Genomic DNA, 22,789 nt, shown 5'->3' on the forward strand with positions numbered 1-22,789 from the left:
GCAAGAGATCACATTTTAAATGAAACAGTCTGAAGTTTTAAAATAAGATCGCTACAATGTAATATTTAATTGAGTAAGGTTTTTCTATAATACTAGATGATGTTTTTTTCTGCAGTTTTGAAATGTCGATGGTGATCCTGCAAGAGATCACATTTTAAATGAAACAGTCTGAAGTTTTAAAATAAGATCGCTACAATGTAATATTTAATTGAGTAAGGTTTTTCTATAATACTAGATGATGTTTTTTCTGCAGTTTTGAAATGTCGATGGTGATCCTGCAAGAGATCACATTTTAAATGAAACAGTCTGAAGTTTTAAAATAAGATCGCTACAATGTAATATTTAATTGAGTAAGGTTTTTCTATAATACTAGATGATGTTTTTTCTGCAGTTTTGAAATGTCGATGGTGATCCTGCAAGAGATCACATTTTAAATGAAACAGTCTGAAGTTTTAAAATAAGATCGCTACAATGTAATATTTAATTGAGTAAGGTTTTTCTATAATACTAGATGATGTTTTTTCTGCAGTTTTGAAATGTCGATGGTGATCCTGCAAGAGATCACATTTTAAATGAAACAGTCTGAAGTTTTAAAATAAGATCGCTACAATGTAATATTTAATTGAGTAAGGTTTTTCTATAATACTAGATGATGTTTTTTTCTGCAGTTTTGAAATGTCGATGGTGATCCTGCAAGAGATCACATTTTAAATGAAACAGTCTGAAGTTTTAAAATAAGATCGCTACAATGTAATATTTAATTGAGTAAGGTTTTTCTATAATACTAGATGATGTTTTTTCTGCAGTTTTGAAATGTCGATGGTGATCCTGCAAGAGATCACATTTTAAATGAAACAGTCTGAAGTTTTAAAATAAGATCGCTACAATGTAATATTTAATTGAGTAAGGTTTTTCTATAATACTAGATGATGTTTTTTTCTGCAGTTTTGAAATGTCGATGGTGATCCTGCAAGAGATCACATTTTAAATGAAACAGTCTGAAGTTTTAAAATAAGATCGCTACAATGTAATATTTAATTGAGTAAGGTTTTTCTATAATACTGTAAACTTATTAATTTCGCGAGAAACAAATTTTCGCATAATTTCGAGAGGGAGGAGCTCCAACGCGAATTCATTCTTTTTTCGCGATTACTTGTAAAACGAATGACATCGATCTTTAATGGCCCGTGAGAGTTTCCTCTCAGTTCTTGGGGTCTCTGAAGAGGCTAAAGCGCCCGTGGAATTTGCTGGACACTTTAAATTTATTTTCATGATATTCCACATACAAATCTCATATTGTTATAACTAACTATTAAAATGGTCTTCCTGTATACATGTAAATTCTAAAATGTCATACAAAGAATCAAATTTTCCTATATGACTTATTCTAAATTATCACTTTACCTTGAAACAAGCCATTTTGATTGATTGCATGACCATGACATATATACTTTCATAATGAAAAAAGGAAAGGAAACGGTTGTTCATAAGATGCGTGATTTCAAACAAAATTTCTCATGGTACATATTTTGTGACATTTTAAAATGTTTTTTAACATTACCATTCGTTAGATTTCATCACCTGTATTCACACTTTATACAACGACTTAACTATGATTGACCGCAGATATGTTAAGCTTGGCGCTGAAACATAACACGTTCATTCTGGAGCAGCTGGATATGGTTTCCTTAAAACATCTGTATGCAAACCCATATATTATTGATACTTTTGTCTGTCTATTTTATTTGTTTTAAACTACAATGTATGTAATATATAGTAAAGTTTTTCCTAATTGAAATACTATCGTTTTATTCATACACTGGTCGCGTTATCAATGTCGATAAACGACAGGCGCTTTTTGAATATCCATTTTGAAAAAGGTACATTAAATGACAACATAAAAGAAAAATGTGGAAATAACATTTTAAAGCTAGCTATATGATGCCATGTCTGTTACTGTCAAAATACGCTAAAAAGGAATGCATTGTTAGTTTTATGGTTGTCATTCTGGACTCGTTATTATTTTTAATTGCTATCTTTTTTCACTTAGGGTGTCTTTTATGGAAAGATCTAATTTATGAAGTTCATTTTTATTCTCTATTAAAATTAACACTAAAATACATTAGAACTGATATGTCTTTTCTAGCTAGACATATCTAAGACCATATCTACTTCTTCAGCTGCAGAAATGATATTAATTAATTCTTCATACCCAGATAGTCTTATTCTTAATATGCACAATGATTCATACATACCTCCTCTTAATGTGTCCGCCAATTAATACCTGTAATAAATTTACTTTGATAGCATCTCTGTCTGCTTGTTATAATTTGACCACAGAAGGTTAAAGTTCTAGGAATATAATACACGAGAGCATGCCACCCAGGTAAACACAAGAGTCAGACATTCTGGTACCAAACAAGGATATCTAAGGTAGGATGTCCTTGCCTTCAGGTACCTGACATATATTGGTATACACTTAATGAACCTTCGTTGCACCTATAAACGAAAGGAGTGATGCACAACAAATTGGAATAAAACTAGAAATTAAGGCGTAACTAAAGTTTAAAGTTTTACTAAAATTTTATTATAAAGGTATTATTATCACAATCAGGTCATTTAGATTTATTTTCTAAAATTCCAATTTAATCTACGACAGTAGTATTATTTTTACGTTTGCAGTGTGTAATTTGTGAGTATTCTGTGTACTCGCTGGGTGGGGGAGAGGAACAAATGGAAAACGTAAAATATGATAATGAAATAAATAAATAAACCTCGTATATAATGATGAAGAGTTGGGTATCTTAAAAATACATAATGCAATTCTTTTGGAAGTAATATAAGTAGTCATTATTTCCCTTGTATAAATGAGAGTGGTAATCAGTAGATACATTGTGTCATGTTACAGTTGCAGTAAGTCACATGGCAATAAAAATAATATTTCCCTGTCAAGTTGAAGCGAGACGTGAAAATAAAAATGTTCAGTTTATCATCGGTTTGAAGCGAGTCCCATGAAAATAAAAAACAGACAATTCACCATCATGTTGTTATAAAAGTTAAAACAAAAGTTTCATACATTAACAGATTACAATGTAACAAAAGTACCAGACATTCGAAGACTCTTTTTCTTATCAAAAGCAAATATGAAAACGGCACTAACATCTCACGATTTACTTACTGAATTAAGCACATTGAATGTCCGACTCTTACGGTGGTTGGGAACGGATATTAATTAAAACAATTATTTCGTTCGAACGCAATAATCTTTCGTTCCCAAATCATAATATTTCATTCCCACGTAATAATTTTTTTCATGTCCTTTCCCAGCCAACGTAGACTCTAGATTTGTCATGTATGGTCGGACCATGGGATCAATTATTTTCCTCTTATGTCAATCGATCGTGTCAATACTTAACATATTTAAACATGCCGTTTTATTAAGTTTATTTTGATTTTTGTTTATTTCAGTACGCTATCCTTGGTATGGACTGCCGTAGGTCCCCCTCGACCTGGTATATAAAACCACAAACGTTGCGACAGCCGCTATAGGTACGAATGGCGAGGTCTGTGTCTGTTCCCCAGAGTCGGTACTCTGGGGAGTTATCAGCAACCTCAGATTGTTGACTAATTGGCCAATCAAACCCGGTGAAAATTGTCCGGAAACACACAAACACGTCACTGCGCATGTCAACAAAAACAGGAAGCGTTGGTAAAGGACCATTTCTGATTGGTGGTTGTGAAGTTGTCTGAAGACTGCACAGATTGTCTTTATATCAGAGTGATATTAGTAGTCAAACTCTGACGACAGGTTTGGTTTTAAAATTGTGAATGAATTGTTATTATTTCTTCGCTTAGTCCCAGAGGTCGTCGGATAATTTCTGATATTCCATCCTTTCCAATTATATCTCAGCTCCCATATCCATTTTATGTATGCTGCATATGCATGTATCTACTGTTTCATGGTCGCTTTAAATGGCTGATTCGATGTTTTTCATGAAACACAGACGTGGGGTGATATACTCTGAAAGCAAATGATAGAAAACATGTTTATATTTTAGTACAAATCGTGACCTCTACTTTAAATGACAGTAAAGAAACAAAGCCGTTTTTCTAACCGCTTCACTTCTAAACGTGTAAGACAAAAAAGTATGATGGGTTAAAAACGAGTATATCATCGTATCTTCTAGTGGGGAATGGTTTGAACATATATAATATATTATTTTGCTAAAACAGGGAACAATCTGAGTCTAGAATGTCAATGTAATATCATGAAGTTTGAACAGTAACAGTACATAGTAATTCGCACAACTGTCTCAGAAACTACCGCCAGATAATAATTGCGTTCTTCAAGGTCAATTTATTATTGATATAGATTGGTCAATTGAAATATACTGATACATATTGTTTATAAAAAGACAGTAAGTACGATGCATTAAAATTGTAGATAAGTTTTTTCAGACGTTTATTCACCTTGTGATGTTTTACAATATCTTTTTAGAGCAATGCTCTTGTCTGTAATTTAACATGATTTACAAGGTAGTTTTGTTTTTAATTTGAACCCGTTATATCATTTCACGGAATTCGAAGTAACTTTAATCGTGTATTCACTTTTTCAGAACACAAGACGAACTAAAGCATACAGTGGTTTCAACAGAAACGAAATACTAAAAACAGGTAGTAACTAGAACTCCATGGTACATGTAAAATAATGTATCGAGAGCACGAAAAGATCTATAACTTTGGATCATTGTTGTTAAATCGACTTTTTTAATTTTAAATTATATCTTCAAATTTTTTTGATAATTTCTTATGACAATATGTAACATGATTCATTGTTTTGGTAGACGACTTTCTGTTTCAAAGGTGTTTTTCTATTGCAAACTATTTAGCTGACAAGATGCCACGGTTTTTATTTTCTAAAATTTAATGGCGTTACACATGAAGTATCACAATTTTTTTGTAATAAAAAACCTTCAAACGTATTTCAAATTTTTGCATTAATGTTACAATTGAGTGTCATACAATTGATTGACATTATAAATTGTGTCAGTGTCAAAGAATACTCTTCGAAAATCAATAATTCTAAAGCAGCATTTGTTTGGCAGTAGAAACACATTATAAAAAGTGTTTTCTTATACATTATAACGAAATATTCTAATTACAATAGTCATTAAATAAACAATCAATATTTTTTCGTTGCGAATTTTTTTAGTGATAGTTACTTAAATTAAAATATTTGCATCAGTTATATAATGGTTCATTGATTTAATGCAAGTTAGTATAATTCTACTAATTAATAAAGCACTTTTAAAGTAAAAAGAAGTACTCACTTCTTACTGGAGTTACCGGGTGAACAAGTGATGCTGCTGGCCCAACTCACAACTTTAAAATGCGTACACAGGATTTGAAAATCCAATGAAACTCTTACGAGAAACAGCCTCGGGGTTGGCTAGTCATCAATATAAACATAGGTAAAAGTTTGGCACTTGAACTTGAGACGAGCTGGAATCTAATATACATATATTTACATAACTTGACCGCGTATGGTAATGAACTTTTGGTATCAGAGGCAACTTCAAGGTAAATAAGAAGTAGCAATTTTTCAGTCATCTGTATTAACAATGCTGCTTCTTAATCTAATTGGATGATGCAATGTTTTTGTTGTTGTAAAGAAGGAGAAAGAAGACAATGACGACGATGATGATGATGATGACGACGAGATCAAGAAGGCATAGAAAATTACGAATGAAGACGATATGGCACTGGCGAGAGGAGAATGATTTTTTAAGAGAGAAGAAACAAATAATAAGGAAAAAGCCAATAAAACAAACAATCGAAATGCCTTCTATTGTTACAATCTTTATAACAATTATTGTGAGTTAAATTTAGATTTGCTGTCCTCTCGTTTTTATCTGGTTACACATGTAGATGTAATCACCGGTTCTGGGTTGGCAAGTTTACATCAATATACTGGTATATCTCAATTAACCTTAGCCCCAAGCTTTCTATTTATGTCATTACACGATGAGATTCCTTAGGGTATCGAAGATTTCAAATGTTAGCTAGATTCAGACCGTCCTTAAATGACCTTAGCTCTTGAAACGGCATGAATTAAAATATAACCAAATATTGATATATTAATCTATTTTTGTAGCACCTTTTATACATTGTGTAGTCTTTATCGTCTGCTGTACTCTCGTGGCTTTGTAAGCACATCTTTTATAAACTGACACAGGTACATTGTGTAGTCTTTATCGTCTGCTGTACTCGTGGCTTTGTAAGCACACCTTTTATAAACTGACACAGGTACATTGTGTAGTCTTTATCGTCTGCTGTACTCGTGGCTTTGTAAGCACACCTTTTATAAACAGACACAGGTACATTGTGTAGTCTTTATCGTCTGCTGTACTCGTGGCTTTGTAAGCACATCTTTTATAAACAGACACAGGTACATTGTGTAGTCTTTATCGTCTGCTGTACTCGTGGCTTTGTAAGCACATCTTTTATAAACAGACACAATAAAATCCCGATATTTTGTATTTTTTTTTTCAAACTTCTTGTTTAAAAAAAACCCCAACACACGACTGTTAGGTATGTTCATCAGTCAAACCACCAAATTAAAAAAAAATGTATGACAACATCCATTTTCATTGAACTTATCATGACCCACTGTGTCTACATTCACTGGCTATCATAAAAGTGACATAGCCTAGCTATAATATTCATATCATTTACGGACGTTTCATGTGGTTAGATTAAAACAAAATGACGGAAATATTATCAATTTCCTCCGTTCTAGCTGTCCATCCAAAACACCTACCCCATTGCCTAGCCCGAATATGTTTCAATACTTTAACAAGGGAAGTAGGCCTAATAACGTTTTACACATCAATATATATATAGGTAAAGTTTTAAAAAGTTCGAACCAAAATAGTATCATTATAAACGTTATGTATTGAAACTTACTGTATATACAATGATAATCGTGATCAGATATCATACCTGTATACCGCCTCGTTATCTACCAGTATCGTAACCTTAGCTTACTGAGCAGGACCAGGTTATCTTACGCAGATTGCCTGACCCATTGTAAGTATTCGATCTGCTGTGGGTTTTTTTTACACATGGGTGGTACTGTTTTCCAATCTTTCAGTTCTTGTAACTTCTGTGATTCGTCTTCCTCGATATTCCAGGGGTTACCATATAATGAGAGTGATAGTAACCCCTGCAGTATCGATTATGTTCCAAAGGTGGATTTGACGACAGTGACCAGCAACCCTGCAGTATCAGGCTTGGATACGATACATTGTACATTCCCATACAATATCTGGTACAAAGTTATCACAGTCATTTAATGCCAAGATCTTCATATGGGTCCACTTTACATACAGGTATAACTGGACACAGACAATGACTAACTACACCTTGACGCACGCGTCACCGGGGAGATGCGAGTTTGACATCATAGGCCCGTCTTCTGCCTACCGAGACCGAACAGGTAAGACAATATTATTTTTCTATTTAATGAGACGAAGTCTCAGGTGACCTATTTTAATCGCATTTTGTCCGTCGTCGTGCGTCGAGGTGGTGAGTGATGTCCGTAAACAATTTACATTTTCGACTTCTTCAAAACTGCTGAAGTAATTTCAATGAAATTTTGCACAAACCTTGTAAGGCATAAGGCCAATCAAAATTGTGAATTATATGGTTCCCACTTCCAGGGGGCTGTGGGAGGGGCACAAAGGGGTAAAATTGACTAAAATTTCGAATACACTGTATCTTCTTCTCCGCTCACAGATGTAAAATTAAATACTCTTCATAGATAGAAGAGTCTTCAGGTCCTTTACAAAAAATGCGAATTATATGACCCTCTGGTCTCACGTTACCCCCCGGGGAGGGGTTAAGTTTACTGTGGTTTATATAGGGAAAACACATTAATGAACATTATTTACACAATTTTCATAGGAAATGAGTCAAATTTGGTTAGAATTTTCACATCATATCCATATTGGTCCTGACCGATCCCTAGGGCAAAGGGGCGGGGCCAAAAGAGGTCAAAATTGCGAAAATTTACAAAAAATATTCTGAATTCACAGATTTTATGGAACCAAATACTCTTCATAGATTAAAAAGTCAAATTTATGAAATCACTGGCTAGCTTGAATGGCCTGATGAGCAAATATAGTGGTTATATGTCTCTTTTTCATTCTGTATCCGAACTCAAATGACCGTTAAGGACCATGGGCCTCTTGTTAGCTCGCCTATTTGAAGAATAGGGGGAGCTAATGTTGTCACCTCGGCGTCGGCGTCAGCGTTGGCGTACCATTTCACGTTAAAGTTTTTGAGCAAGTTTCTGTTTCGTCAATTGTTTAAGCTTAAGTCATCATAAATGTTTATGATTTTATTTTCCTACCGTGTATGGATGCTGAACGTGATAATACAACCAATTTGGGGCCCTTTAGGTTTTTTTTTTGAGTCTGTTAATTTGTCATATTTCCATGTTAAAGTTTTTGAGCTAGTTTCTATTTTGTCTATTGTTTAAGCCTTAAGTCATCATAAATGTTTATGATTTTTTTTTCCTAATGTGTATGGATGAGCTGAACGTGATAATATAACCAATTTGGGGGCTGTTTAGGGTGTTTTTGAGTCTGTTTAATTTGTCATATTTCCATGTTAAAGTTTTTGAGCAAGTTTCTATTTTGTCAATTGTTTAAGCATAAGTCATCATAAATGTTTATGATTTTATTTTCCTAATGTGTATGGATGCTGAACGTGATAATACAACCAATTTGGGGCTGTTTAGGGTGTTTTTGAGTCTGTTAATTTGTCATATTTCCATGTTAAAGTTTTTGAGCAAGTTTCTATTTTGTCAATTGTTTAAGCATAAGTCATTATAAATGTTTATGATTTTATTTTCCTAATGTGTATGGATGCTGAACGTGATAATACAACCAATTTGGGGCCCTTTAGTTTTTTTTTGAGTCTGTTCATTTGTCATATTTCCATGTTTAAATAGTAAATACTTGAACATCAACTTCTTCTGAATAGGCGAGCTTTGCTGTTCTCCAACAGCTCATGTTTTCTTGTTTTTGTTTGTTTGTTTAAGTTTTGTTTTTTGTTTTTGTTTTTTAAGATTTAAAGGCTTTGAAAGTGTGATACAGCAATATGACTCTGATTCCTTACCTGTGAGGTTTTGGGTTAGTCGTAATCACCTGCTCTCATAACCATTAAATATAATCTTCAATCCTAAGTTTAGACGTAGCTAATCACAGATGCCGTTAAAATAACGTCACTTTTTATTGGCCAAGTAAACTTATTCGTATAAGAATTGTTTCTCGATACTGAAGCACGGCATTTCCATACATTTATCTAGGGCAAATTATAGGTGGATAGTTGTTGGAAATATTCCAATGCACACAGTCACTCAAAACATAAATACCTTTATCACATAGATTTACTGAATAGTAGGGATTATTTCTGATTTGATGCGTAAACGTTTGCAAACATTGACACTCAAAATGGCAATTTAGGAATAAGTATATTTTAATGAAATGCTTGAAAACATATTTCACATAGCAAAAAGTGTAACTCATGTTTTACATACGTTTGAAAAAAAAACATGCGTTAAACGTATCTTTAACATATGTTTTACGTACGTTTGTTTTCCACCACATGTAAAACGGATGTTGAGAACATGTGTAAATCGGATGTTTTTATCAGACATAAAACATATTTGTGCGGCAAATATTAAAATACTCACAGGGAATATCATATGCAAATACATGTTTAATAGCCTCTTTTTTTTGGTGTTTTCATGTTTTCTATATATGTCTTCTACCAACGTATAGTGAACCTCATACTAGCCTCATGATAGAATAATACACAGCTTCAACATCGTATGATGATACATGTAGGTCTACAATTATACTAAAAATTGAAAAATAGTCATAACATTAACATTTTTCAACCGAAGTAGACAAATGGGATATCAAAATGACCACAATAGAACAACAAATACATATCAGGACCAAAACATCCAATATATGTAGTGATTTCTACACAGGAAATGAAAAAAATCGGATTTAAAGCTCAAAAATGGTGATTTTTCAGCAAATATTTCATATTTTGTTTGACGCAGCCAAAATGTTTCCCAACAGCAATCTATTATTTCTAATAAGTTTTTGACCACTTGTCAATCAGTTTAAGCAATAAAAACAACCAAAACCAATGTTAACATCGTATAAGTTCCGGTTATGACGTCATCAAGATGGCCACCATCTCGAATTTCACTGAAAAATGAAAAATAGTCATAACATCGGCATTTTTCAACAAAGTAGACAAATGAGGTATCAAAATGACCACAATAGAACAACAAATACATGTCGTGACCAAATAAGCCAATATATGTAGTGATTTGAACGCAGGAAATGAAAAAAATAATATTTTAAGCTCAAAAATGGTAATTTTTCAGCATTTTTTCATATTTGGCTTGACGCAGCAAAATTGTTTCCCAACAACAAATTGTTATTCACAATCAGTTTATTTGACCTCTTATCAATCTGTTAAAACAACAACAACAAAAATATATAGAAATGCAACAGAGATTTGTTTATACCATCCTTTGGTTTACAAAACATCACCGGATGCGGCATATGATTGTTATTTTTTCCAAACCGCTAACACTACAAATACCATGACACTTTTCGAAACATATTGTGTCTTTTAGAATGAGCACATCCATTGTTTATTTCCTGTGTATAACGCAAGATATAAGATGGTTACTACAGTGTCACATATTTCTTTCACTAGTTCTTAATGCTAATCATTTTCGTTGTGCGTGCTTTCTTGCCAGAGTTTCGTCTTCGACCTCGGTGACCTGATGTGACATTACATTATCGGGTTACCATCGTGGTTCTAACTTGTCAACTGTCCATGGTCAGAGTTAAGATCAGAAACATCGGCTTCAGGGATGGGGGAGCTCTTCCTGTTTCCAACCTAGTTTCACCTAGATTCACATATCGTATATGATGTTCCAGACTTCCCCGGCATGATGGAAAAGACACCAGATCAACATTCTGCGGAGGGTTGAGTTGGTTCTCCTTAATTCGTATGAAACACAATTCCTATTTTTTGTGAACCATAGGTGGCACAGGTGGATTCTTTGAGGTCATAAATGAGGTCTGCAGTGAAGTTTCACGCTTTGCCAAGTCTGGAAAGCACTTTAGAGAACTTTTTACCGGAGAGTCTTCAATGGTCTCTTTGCGCATACACCAGATGTGACACAACCAGCACCTTCAAGGGAGTGGGAAAAGTAAGACCAATGAAAAACATTTAACATTTATGCCCTCATTAATGACCTCGATGATATCACCAGTGCCATTTATGGTTGCACGAGGGTCCACAAGATTGATGAATAGTACTTCATACAAATTATGGAGTTATGTGCTTAAGAGAACCAATTCCACCATTGGAAGAATGTGCATCTGGTGTAATTTCCATTATGCCGGAGAAGTCTGAAACAGCATATACGTACGATATGTTAGAATCTGAAAGAGATCCCACATCCCTGAACCTGTTGTTCCTAATATGAACTCTGGTCATGCATGGGTCATAAAAGGCTAGAACAACACTGGTAATGCAGTGTCACATGAGCTCATCAACATCGAAGACGTCGATCTGGCTTTCGAAGAATTGGATACTGATATCTGGAGTACTCTGATTCGGACTGCATGTACCAGCTACCAGATATGCCGAGTCTCTTCAGTGGATAGGTCAGTGAGGCGAGAAAGCACGCACAATGATAATGGTTATCATTGAGAACCAGTGAAAGACATATTAGTGACATTGTAGTAACCATATGACATTTTGCTTATGCTATGCATAGGAAATAAACAATGAATGTGCTCATTTTCAAAGACACAAACGCTTTGGGAACTGTTAATGATATTAACGAAAACACAGGCTTAGCTTAGGTTACATTTGTTACGCTATCAGTAGGTGTTGTGTTATTTTTGAGACGCTGCTAATCAATAAAATTGAGGGTATAACAATCATTCTTTTTTTGCATTTCTATATATTTTTTGTTGTGTTGTTTTAACAGATTGACAAGAGGTCAAATAACTGATTGTGAATAACAATTTGTTGTTGGGAAACAATTTTGCTGCGTCAAGCCAAATATGAAAAAAATGCTGAAAAATTACCATTTTTGAGCTTAAAATATTATTTTTTCATTTCCTGCGTTCAAATCACTACATATATTGGCTTATTTGGTCACGACATGTATTTGTTGTTCTATTGTGGTCATTTTGATACCTCATTTGTCTATTTCAGTTGAAAAATGCCGATGTTATGACTATTTTTCATTTTTCAGTGAAATTCGAGATGGTGGCCATCTTGATGACGTCATAACCGGAACTTATACGATGTTAACATTGGTTTTGGTTGTTTTTGTTGCTTAAACTGATTGACAAGTGGTCAAAAAACTTATTAGAAATAATAGATTGCTGTTGGGAAACATTTTGGCTGCGTCAAACAAAATATGAAAAATTTGCTGAAAAATCACCATTTTTGAGCTTTAAATCCGATTTTTTCATTTCCTGTGTAGAAATCACTACATATATTGGATGTTTTGGTCCTGATATGTATTTGTTGTTCTATTGTGGTCATTTTGGTACCTCATCATTTGTCTACTTCGGTTGAAAAATGTTAATGTTATGACTATTTTTCAATTTTTAGTGAAATTCGAGATGGCGGCCATCTTGATGACGTCATAACCGGAAGTTCATCCCAACTTATGCAATGTTAACATTTTGATTTGTGATCAGTGGGTCATAAGGGTTCAGAAAAATATTGCTTCGGAGGTTTGTGGGGGGGGGGGGGGGGGGTGCATGTGGGACCCTCCTAGCCCATGGCCTAATGTAGGTCTACAATTATATGTACATCTACATGAAGCTGATTGAGAAGAAAAGCTAAACCGCTAATGTGGATTCCATCTTATAAAATTTTAATTTTAACAGTTCTGAAGACTAATGCTCTAAATGCGCTATTAGTATTCGCTAGTACATTACACTATAATGTCCTAAATGAAGAATGTCATTATTCTTAAATATGTGGTTTATTCAAATCGCCTTTCGTCTGTGGTCCGTCCCTTTGTCCACATTTCTCGTTTCACTTTCTCAGAAAGTACATTAGGGACCTCTTTCAAACATACCAGTATGTAGATTCCTTTTGGGATCGACCGACCAACGAGTTTGGTCGACAGACAGCCATTTGGGATTTTGATATTTGAATCGTTTGAACTGATAATTCTTAGAAAGTACATAAGGAATCTGCCTCAAATTCCATATGTAGACTCCCAATTGGCCCTATATTATGCATATTGAATTGTGGGATCGATCTGTCAACAACATCAGACAGCCGACACGCCACAATCTTGGATTTTTATAAAGTTTATTACCATTATATCTTGCAAAAGTACTGAAGGGCTTTGTCTCAAATATGATATTGGATTAATGCAATGTTGGAACAATTAAACAAGATGGCCGGAAGGTAGCCGTAATTGGTTTTTGATATGAGTTTGTTGCTGCCATTTCTTAATCAAAGTACTGCAAGTACTGAAGGAGGTGTTATTGAAAATCATGAAAAAGACATGTAATTGTCCCAATTTCAAAACTACATGGTATTTTGTTAACTAAGATAAAGCATAGAACAGCTTTCTCAAAGTTCATTCACATACCGGTATTCTCCAGTGATCTTAGCCGAAAGGAAGTGTTAACGAATGCAAATTATGGCAAGCAGCACATTAGGTTTCTTAAGTTAACTGTATTCTTCTGAGGTTTCAGTCCCGTTGAAGTCTCGTTTCAACATAGACCAAAGAAGTTATGAGATTTTCAAATATAATTTATCAGTATCTGTAGCAAGTTGCCACATGCAAATTTTGTAAAAAAAATTACATTTCTATTTTAAGTAGATTTTTCTATACGGGGATTTTAAGAAATGGCCCATTTGGCGGCCATTTTGAAATTGTGTCTTTTTTTGCTTCAAGTAGAGCCATAGTTTTACCATTTTTTAACTGAAATTGTTTTTACTAAAATCATTACTGCGCCAGCATTTTTAGCTGTATTTAACTAATTTTTGCTGTAAATCGTTACTAGGTTCGTAGTAATTAAAATATTGAGTAGCAATCTGTGCAACGATACACTTTTGTGACTTTATTTTTACATTTAATGGTAATTTGGGCACTTTTATGTTTTACTCTAAAATACTGAAAAATAATAAAAATTCAAATGGGGCAAAAAAGTAAGCACACGGACCCCCAATTTTTCTTCCTGATTTAGAAAGAACAACCGTTTCCCTATTGATATGCAAAATAATAACAAAAGTTTAATACCAGAACTTTTTCTATAAAGGGTTAAATTTGGCAAAAATGGCTGAAAATGGTGCATTTTGTAGCTCAAAATTAAGGGGTAGGGGTAGCATATGTTGTTATTCTGAGAAAAAATATTAGTCTAATTGATCAAAACTGGTATATTTTTAAAGAAGACTACCAGAAAATAAATTCTACAAACATTCATACATATCAAACACCTCATAATGAAATTATGGCTTTAATTTCTATCTTATATGGTCAAAACGGCAAAATTCCCATAAAATCCAATATTTTGTCAACTAGGTGTCTTTGAGTGACAAAAGCTGAAAAACGAGCACACGGACATATGTTTTTTCTTCCATTTTCTTTTATGGTATGAACTCCTTTTTCCAAAAATCTATATGAGAAAAAAAGTTTAATACAAGAAAATTTGGACTTCTCAGAGGTGTAGGTTTCTTAAGTTAACTGTCACCAGACATATAGACTGACCTTTTCTGCCATCTGTCTTCCACGAAATAACCTCATAACCATGCCCTTTTAAGTCTTTTGTTCAACTCCTTGGATATTTTATACCTTTGTTATTCTTATATATACTTTACAAAGATTCATTGCGATTGAAAGAAAAAACAAGGGTACAATAGAACGCATTGGTCACTTGCTACAAGGACAAATTTGGATTCACTTAGAATACAAATATAACACTGGTTAAATATCAGTACTCTTAGCTGTAATATTAACAGGAAGTTGTTACAAGTAGCTTATTTGAACCTTGTGACTTTGAATAGAGGTCAATGCAATTGATTAAATTATTTGGACATACTTTGAAGCCATATACTTTGTATTAAATTTAATACTACAGTTCTAATGATGTATAAGGACAAGAAGTCAGTTAAAAGTAGGTGTATTTGGCTATTTGATTCATGTGACCTTTAGTTTAGGTAAAGTTTATTCATTTGAACCCGTTTTGCAGTCATTCATCCCAGCATGTTATAAGCTCACAGACAGGGCTGTAAGCCTCTTATTTATTGATCATATAGAGAATGTGTATATCTGTTTATACTCCATAGTTAGATGGTTTTGAGAAAATTTTGTTTAAAGGAAAATGTAATTCAAATGGCCTTGACTTATGACTTCAATATGTCCTCACAAGCTATTCATCTAAAAATATTCTAACCAATAGACAGGACTGGCGTTTCAATTTTGAGTGCAAAAAAAGGACTATCTAAATCTGATCTGTTTACATACATGTACATATTTTGTTCAGAGAACATCCATGTGAGCTTCAATAGAATAATCTTATACTATGAAATAATGAAATCAAAATAATCAAAGTTTGTGGATGAACAGATATATAGATAGATTTAGACAATAGATAGACAAATAGTACCAGGTATGAAGATATCCTTATAACATTTTAGTGATTTATGAAATATACATACCATACCACAAAAAATATCAATGTCTACATGTTTCTTAAAGTTTGTACAGTATACTGTATTTCCTGAATAAATGTATTCATACATGTACCTGCTAAGAGGTTCAGGAAGAGGGATTATATATGCATAGCCTGCTGTCCAATCCCTATTAAATCAAATGATTTAATAAAGATATTTTGAAATGAAATGAAATGTACCTCCTAAAATTTAAAAGAAACGTCAAGAGGCATCTGAGTTTACATGCTGTCAATATATTGAAAGAACTAATTTGTGTGTAAATTGGTTTAGTATAATACCTTTCAGTCAATGATTTACCAGATAATTTAAAACATATCATGCAGCTTTTAAACTGTGGCTTACTTGACCGTCATTAATCAAAATCAATCAAGTAAGTGCATTTTGCACAAGAGAGCTTAAAACAATTTTTAACAGAATGGATATAAATGATTGATTTAGTTGTAGCTATTAATTACTCGGCGACTATGTTGTGTCAGATATTTGTTGTATTCTCATTGTTTAAATAGTATTAAGTTATTTACTTGCATTTGCTTAATACCTTTTAGTGTCTATCGACAATGTTAATTGTTATGTAAACAGTACATTGATTATACTTTACAGTCAAATATAACCATACTTATCAAGGGCTGAATGCTAGTAAATTAGAAATGAACCATTGGCTTATTTTTTTCCAAACTGTAGATCATAGGCCAATATAAATTGTTAAATATTAAAATCAACACAAAGATATAATTGGTAAAAAATAAATACGCAATAATGAAAATAAGAATCACTGTATTAGTTATCCATATGAAAGGTATATGTTTCTCTTAAAGACTCTCCATCGCTGACAAATGGTATTTTTTCACTATCAAAAACATGAACAGACGATTTAGTATTTTTATTCAGTTTCAAAAGTTACTTACTTTACACCATTACCACCATTGAAAAGTTTGAGCTTCTTATTTTACTTCATGTTAAAAATATGAAAAACAATTAATTGCATCCCGAAAAAATTCGGTGGCACTATATCTTATATGGAATGACGTAATGATTGCGCATGCACCAAAGGCGAAATAAATTATTTCATGTTATTTTTGTGTTAATTAGGCATATATATACACGATTAAACACCAATTATTGTTCAAATGATGAATATCAATTATGCTCTGTCGGCGATGGAGCATCTTTAAGTTTACAGATTTTTTAAAATGCATTTCTCAAGTAATATTTGAAAAAAAAACAAATAATCAAACAATGACTTGAAATATCAATCTTAATATTGAATCATGATTCCTAAAATGTAGATAGAATAAATCAATTAGATAAACCACTTATTTCATTTCATTTTAAGAAACTATTATTTACCTTTTACTGACTATCATCAAAATACAAATCATAGATATCTTTAATCTAGTAAAAGCAATGTCATTAACATTAAAAAAAATTGATGAAAAAATAATATTATTTCATATAAGCCTTCATTGTATTTTATATTTATTTTATTCCATATTCTATTTGATTTTTAACGCCCAAAATATTAAAACAGATATCTTTCTTTTTTTTTACATTGATTAATAGTACTGTATTTAACTTTTTTGTATTGGCCATCTGTACTTAGTGTTACCTCCCTTACAATACTGCATGCGTTTCACGGAGACCGAGCACTCGATTTTCTGTCCCATTGTCTTGATAAGAAATATAAATCATTTATTTAGCGTAATTTGACCATTTTTGTATTATAATCATTGTAATGGAAAGTTTGATGTATGAAACACGTGTCTGCTTGACCAAGGACGTAGTAACAAATCCTTGGCTTGACTCGGTACACTGTCAAAAGATCGTGGACATTTCCCCTCAAAATTCGTTCTAGGCCTATGGAAGCTATGGAAGCTATGATATTTGTTTACAATAAGCAAGGTGACTATCGTGTATCACATTAAGTCAGACACATGTATATGTTTTGATTTTGTTATCGCAAGGATACATACTGCGGAAGTTAGGATTTTGTTTACTTCTTCTCGTACTTCAGCCGAAGAAATATAAACGATCTGATTGAACAGCTACCGTAATGTAAACTACCGTAAAGTAAACATTGACTATAATGGTTACAACATTACTGTAGATATTTAATTTTGGAAAAATATTGCAGCATTTACTCGGTCATGGCCACAATTTTATTTAAACTTAATCTTTCACTAGGCCTACCTATAGCCGCTAGATTTTTGTAAAACTGAAAAACTGCCGTCGCGCATGCGTCAAGTAGAACGAATACTGGCGATATAAAACATTGAGGGTACTGATGAAAGTGATCTGATTGATCATGCTAACAATTAAGTTTATTATTAAAATCAGATTCAAAGTTTATAAGCAAATACAGTACTAGATCTAGCACTACGTATAACGCTTGTACTAGACACTGGCCGGCTCATAGCTGCGATGACGTAGCTCTGAACGACGGACGGAAGATTTCTGACAGATGGTCGTCGTCAGAGCTACGATTCCGTCCCATTGCCCGTAGTGTTGCAAAACATCCAGCGGTGAAAATGTTGCATTTCATGTGTGTCATGTAATTTTTTAATTAAATTCAACAATATCAAACATTTTTAACATAAAATGATTATTTATTTACCCACCTCCATGTCTAAATTATGTTTTGAAGCACTTTTGAATGGCTCACATCTCCGACACGGCTCACTTGGCCGCCATGATGCTTCTCGTTAGAAAGTCTCGCGCTCCAAATATGGCACCTAGTACCATATATGGAATGACCTACAAATTTTCACTACGAAAGAAATAAATGTTACAAAGTTTTTAACATGAACTTTAAAAATTCTTTTTTGCTTAATTCTTAATAATACTTACATTTGTTCAGTTTCACCATTTGTTGGCTTTTTAAAACTTTTAAACATATTTTACCTGTTGAGTGTTTCATTTCGTCACGGTTTCCGGTAAATCAAACATGGCGGCGTATTTGAACAGAATTATACATGTGTTGTGTTTGCCTTGGATTTTACCACTAATAGTTGATGAAAGATTATAATCGAAAGGTTTGTGAATTGAATATTGATCATAGTTGTCAGAACAATACAGTTACATAAGGATAATACCCGAAAAATATATTTTTATCAGTCTCAAAGTGCCCGATGTGGATCACATCGGGGCTTGCAACACTAGCGGCAACGGGGTGGAATTCATACCCTGCCGGGAACCGGAGTGGAGGCAGGGTATGATTATTCGTTCTAGTGCGAGGGTCATCATAAAATTCAGAAGATCTAAATGAAGTCAAATAATTAATATAATAACATATAACATTGGGGGATAATATAACATGATGACCCTTGCTGTTGATAGGACGCAAAACTAAATAAATCAAATCAATCAAAGTATAAGTAGAAACTGTGAAGCATGTGTGAACCGGCAATCACTGACAATTCTTGACCTCTGTGCAATACACAGTGTAAAAGTTATCTCCCGTAGTTACGTAGATTGCCGATAGGATTACCAAGGTATAGTGTTCCGGTTATCATGAGAACTAAAGTGATTTTATAATGGAAGGTGTATACACACCTCCATAAAATCCTTATAGATTGTTAATTGTGTTTTGTACATAAGGAAATAACATGACGGATAAACAGTCATCTTGGATTTTGTCATTGTCTCAGAAAGTACTTAACAGGTCTAACTTTCTCAAATTAAGCTTGTAGAGTCTTCTTGGTTCGGAGTTCTGCATATCCATTTTTTAACAAAGCAAATACAACTAAAAAGACTCTTTTTGCTAAGGAAATTAATGTAAGAAAACGCTATGTGAAGTTTTCCAATGAACATTTGATATTTGAAAAAGAGAGGGAAAGGAAGAGAAACTTCAAGCAGAGGAAGAATACCTCTTTCCAAAGTCAGACACAAATTATTCTTTAGTGGGCGCCAAGATCCCTCTGGGATGAGATCTCTTGTTAAAATGTATTTTCTATTTCAGGTCACGTGTCCGTTTGGGGTATCAGCAAACTCGAGCAGGATGCTGCCACCATATGTGGTGACCATAACTTTATGTCATGGCCACGTGATATGACAAAAAATGAAAACCTATCACTTTTCCTCGTAAGCGAGAAGCATATAATGTCACCAGAATTTCATTCTCGCTTTTCATGGTGTGGAGGATTACGGAAATATCACGTAAAATTTGGAGTATCAAATATCACTCCGCGGAGTATAGGCAATCTACGAGAGTTTTCTGACATTGAAACCGGAAGCTGGTATTTAAAGTCTGAAAATAAACTTGTACCTGTTAATGTAGAAAATCGTCGTTCAGTAAAACTTCCAGAATGGTATTATAAGAGTATGTGTAAACTTGTGGACCATGAGCAGGGGCTTCTGATTACCGGGAGACAGGAACTCCCAATCCTCCTCAAATAGCATTCAAAACAGCAATCCAAACCCGTTACAGTGACCTCGACTTTAACTTACATCTAAACACCGCGGAGTATTATAAGTTTTGTTCCGATTCCGCATCAATGGCTTCTCAATCCGGATACTATCGTCATTTTACGTCCGACATTGTGCACTACCCTGTGTTGCAGATAGAAGCATCGTTCCTGGGAGAGTGTGGACCTGCGGAACATCTCGTGGTCTACACATGGCAGGACGAGAAGGACTTCACCAAACTCTACTTTGTCATTCATCGAAAAGAAGTCAGAATATTCCAAGCCTGCTTTATACATGAAAGTAAAATGTCAACAGACAAAGTCATTTCCAGTCTGTGAAGCAAAACGCCACAGGATGAAGTTATCCCCGGTGTATGAAGCCATGTATTTCATTAAGTATTTTGCAGTCCATGTTCTTCAGTGTTTTTATTATTTTTTTTTCTACAGAAAAAACAACAACAACAACATTCATTTCCCTAGAAACATGTAAATATTCGAAGGCTGCCAAGATTGGGGCCTCGGGGTCACCTTCCCAGAATACTAGTATACGCAGGAGGGCTTACACTTACGATGGTCCACCATAGCCGTCAAAAGTAACTACTTTAGTAAAATACAGTTGTATATATATTGACGGTGATTTTCATGACAACTGCCTTTATATTAAAGTGAACAGTCGGGCAAGAATGGCTAAAGTTGGTAAAAATGGTGTGAATGTATCCAGAATTATTTCTTATGAAATAGAAAAATAAAATCTCTCGTCAAAATCTGTCTGCGTACGAAGAAATTAATTTAAAGTATGGGAATTCTAAAACGTCCTCCCGGCTCACTATGTCTGTGGTTACATTTCCACGCAGCCTCGCTTTCAATGCTTTCAACTTTTCTTTACTTTAATGGTCAGAACTGGGAAACTAAGCAGAACTTGGCCGTCCTATTAATACGTGAGAACTTTTGGAAGGCCAATGAACGCATTTAGACTGGTTTTCTTTGCCCGACTATTCACTTTAAGACAACTTGCCAACTAAAATGTCATTTTGCTTTTCTGGCAACTGCATTTAACTGAAGCAATTGGTTTGTCATCCTGTCGCGTGGCCCTTACGTGTACAGAAATATCCGGTATGGGTCTCGTCCCAGGATAAACACCATGTTGCTTCAGTTAAGAGCAGTTTCCAGAGAAGCAAAATTACTTTTAAGTTAGCAAGTGTTTTTATACTAAAAAGTTTCCATGACGGCTGTTGTGGGCCGTTGCACACGCTCATTACATCGCCGACACAAGCTTCAACCATACCATAACATAGATATAATTTATCACATAACATGAACACAGCTTTCAGTCGTACTTTAATGCTGACCTCTTCATATAACTGAGATAAAGCACATATTACACATATACTTTCGTGTTGCTACCCTGCAGATTAGGCGTAACAAGAGTACATACTGACATAATCATAAAAAGCCACTACATTTGGGCTATTGTCTGTTCTCTTTGTTAACCTTTAAAGATACTACACCGCAGACAAATGCCAGGTTTTTTTCTTCTTCTTCTTTTTCTATCAAAAGCAGGAGCCGACGATTTAGTATTTTTCTTCAGTTACAAAAGTTACTTACTTCACACTTTTACCACCATTGAAAAGTTTGAGCTTCTAATTGTACTTCAAGATAAAAATATTAAAAATGATTAATTAAAAAAAATGCATTCCGAAAAAAACGCGGCACTACGTCTTATATGGACTGAAGTACTGATTGCGCATGCACCAAAAGCAAAATAAATGATTATATATTATTTTTTTTTGTATTAGACGATTTAACATCAATTATTGATCAAATGATAGGTATCGTTATGCACTATCGGCGATGGAGCATCTTTAATATCCCATCGTCTTCGTAGGCAGCACCTTATGTTGAGCGCTCGCCCCTGTGAGGAAGGCTCTGGGTTTTGTCCCCTGGACGAGACACACCATAGTCTATACGAGTGGTAGACTCTGCTCCTGCTAATGTGAGTGGGTGTCTTTGGTGACATACTTCAATGAGAGAGCACTATAATGAGGCAAGAGTAAGTCGCACCACTAATATACCACAGCCCCCAAAGCACACAAGGTTTTGTTTGTAAAATGAAATAAGCATTGATATTTGAATCGGATATGTACCTTTATCGTGGTAATTCTATTTTGGTTATTTCTATTTGCGGTAATCTACAGCACAATTAAATATCAATGGTTTGAGCTTCTTATCTCATTTGAAGCATTTAAACCATTCATTCCCTCCCGAAAAAATCCGTATCTCTCGAAGAATGAATCTCATTGAAATGGACTTGTAATTCCGCAGCACGACGGTGCGTTATCATAGTGGAGCATAATTATAAGTCTAATTTTAATTAGATTATCGGAGAGTCGAAAGACTTTTACAAATAAAATATTGCATGAGATACCGGTAGCATTATTGTAGGAGTGACGACTAGTTTTACAGTAACAATCACATTTTGTTACATTTAACTAACTCGGAAACTCTGATAGCATGAATATTGAATTAAGCGGGTAAGTAAGGTTTACTTAGGGTGGAATACTGGGTAT

General features: G+C 34.0%; 1 pseudogene; it reads left to right on the forward strand.

Moving 5' to 3' along the window:
• Positions 1-7,114: 7,114 nt before the first annotated feature.
• On the forward strand, positions 7,115-20,637 carry LOC138320554 (uncharacterized; annotated as a pseudogene).
• The last annotated feature ends 2,152 nt before the right edge of the window (positions 20,638-22,789 follow it).

The sequence above is a fragment of the Argopecten irradians genome, chromosome 4, assembly GCF_041381155.1.
Source record: "Argopecten irradians isolate NY chromosome 4, Ai_NY, whole genome shotgun sequence".
NCBI classification, from domain to species: Eukaryota; Metazoa; Mollusca; class Bivalvia; order Pectinida; family Pectinidae; genus Argopecten; species Argopecten irradians.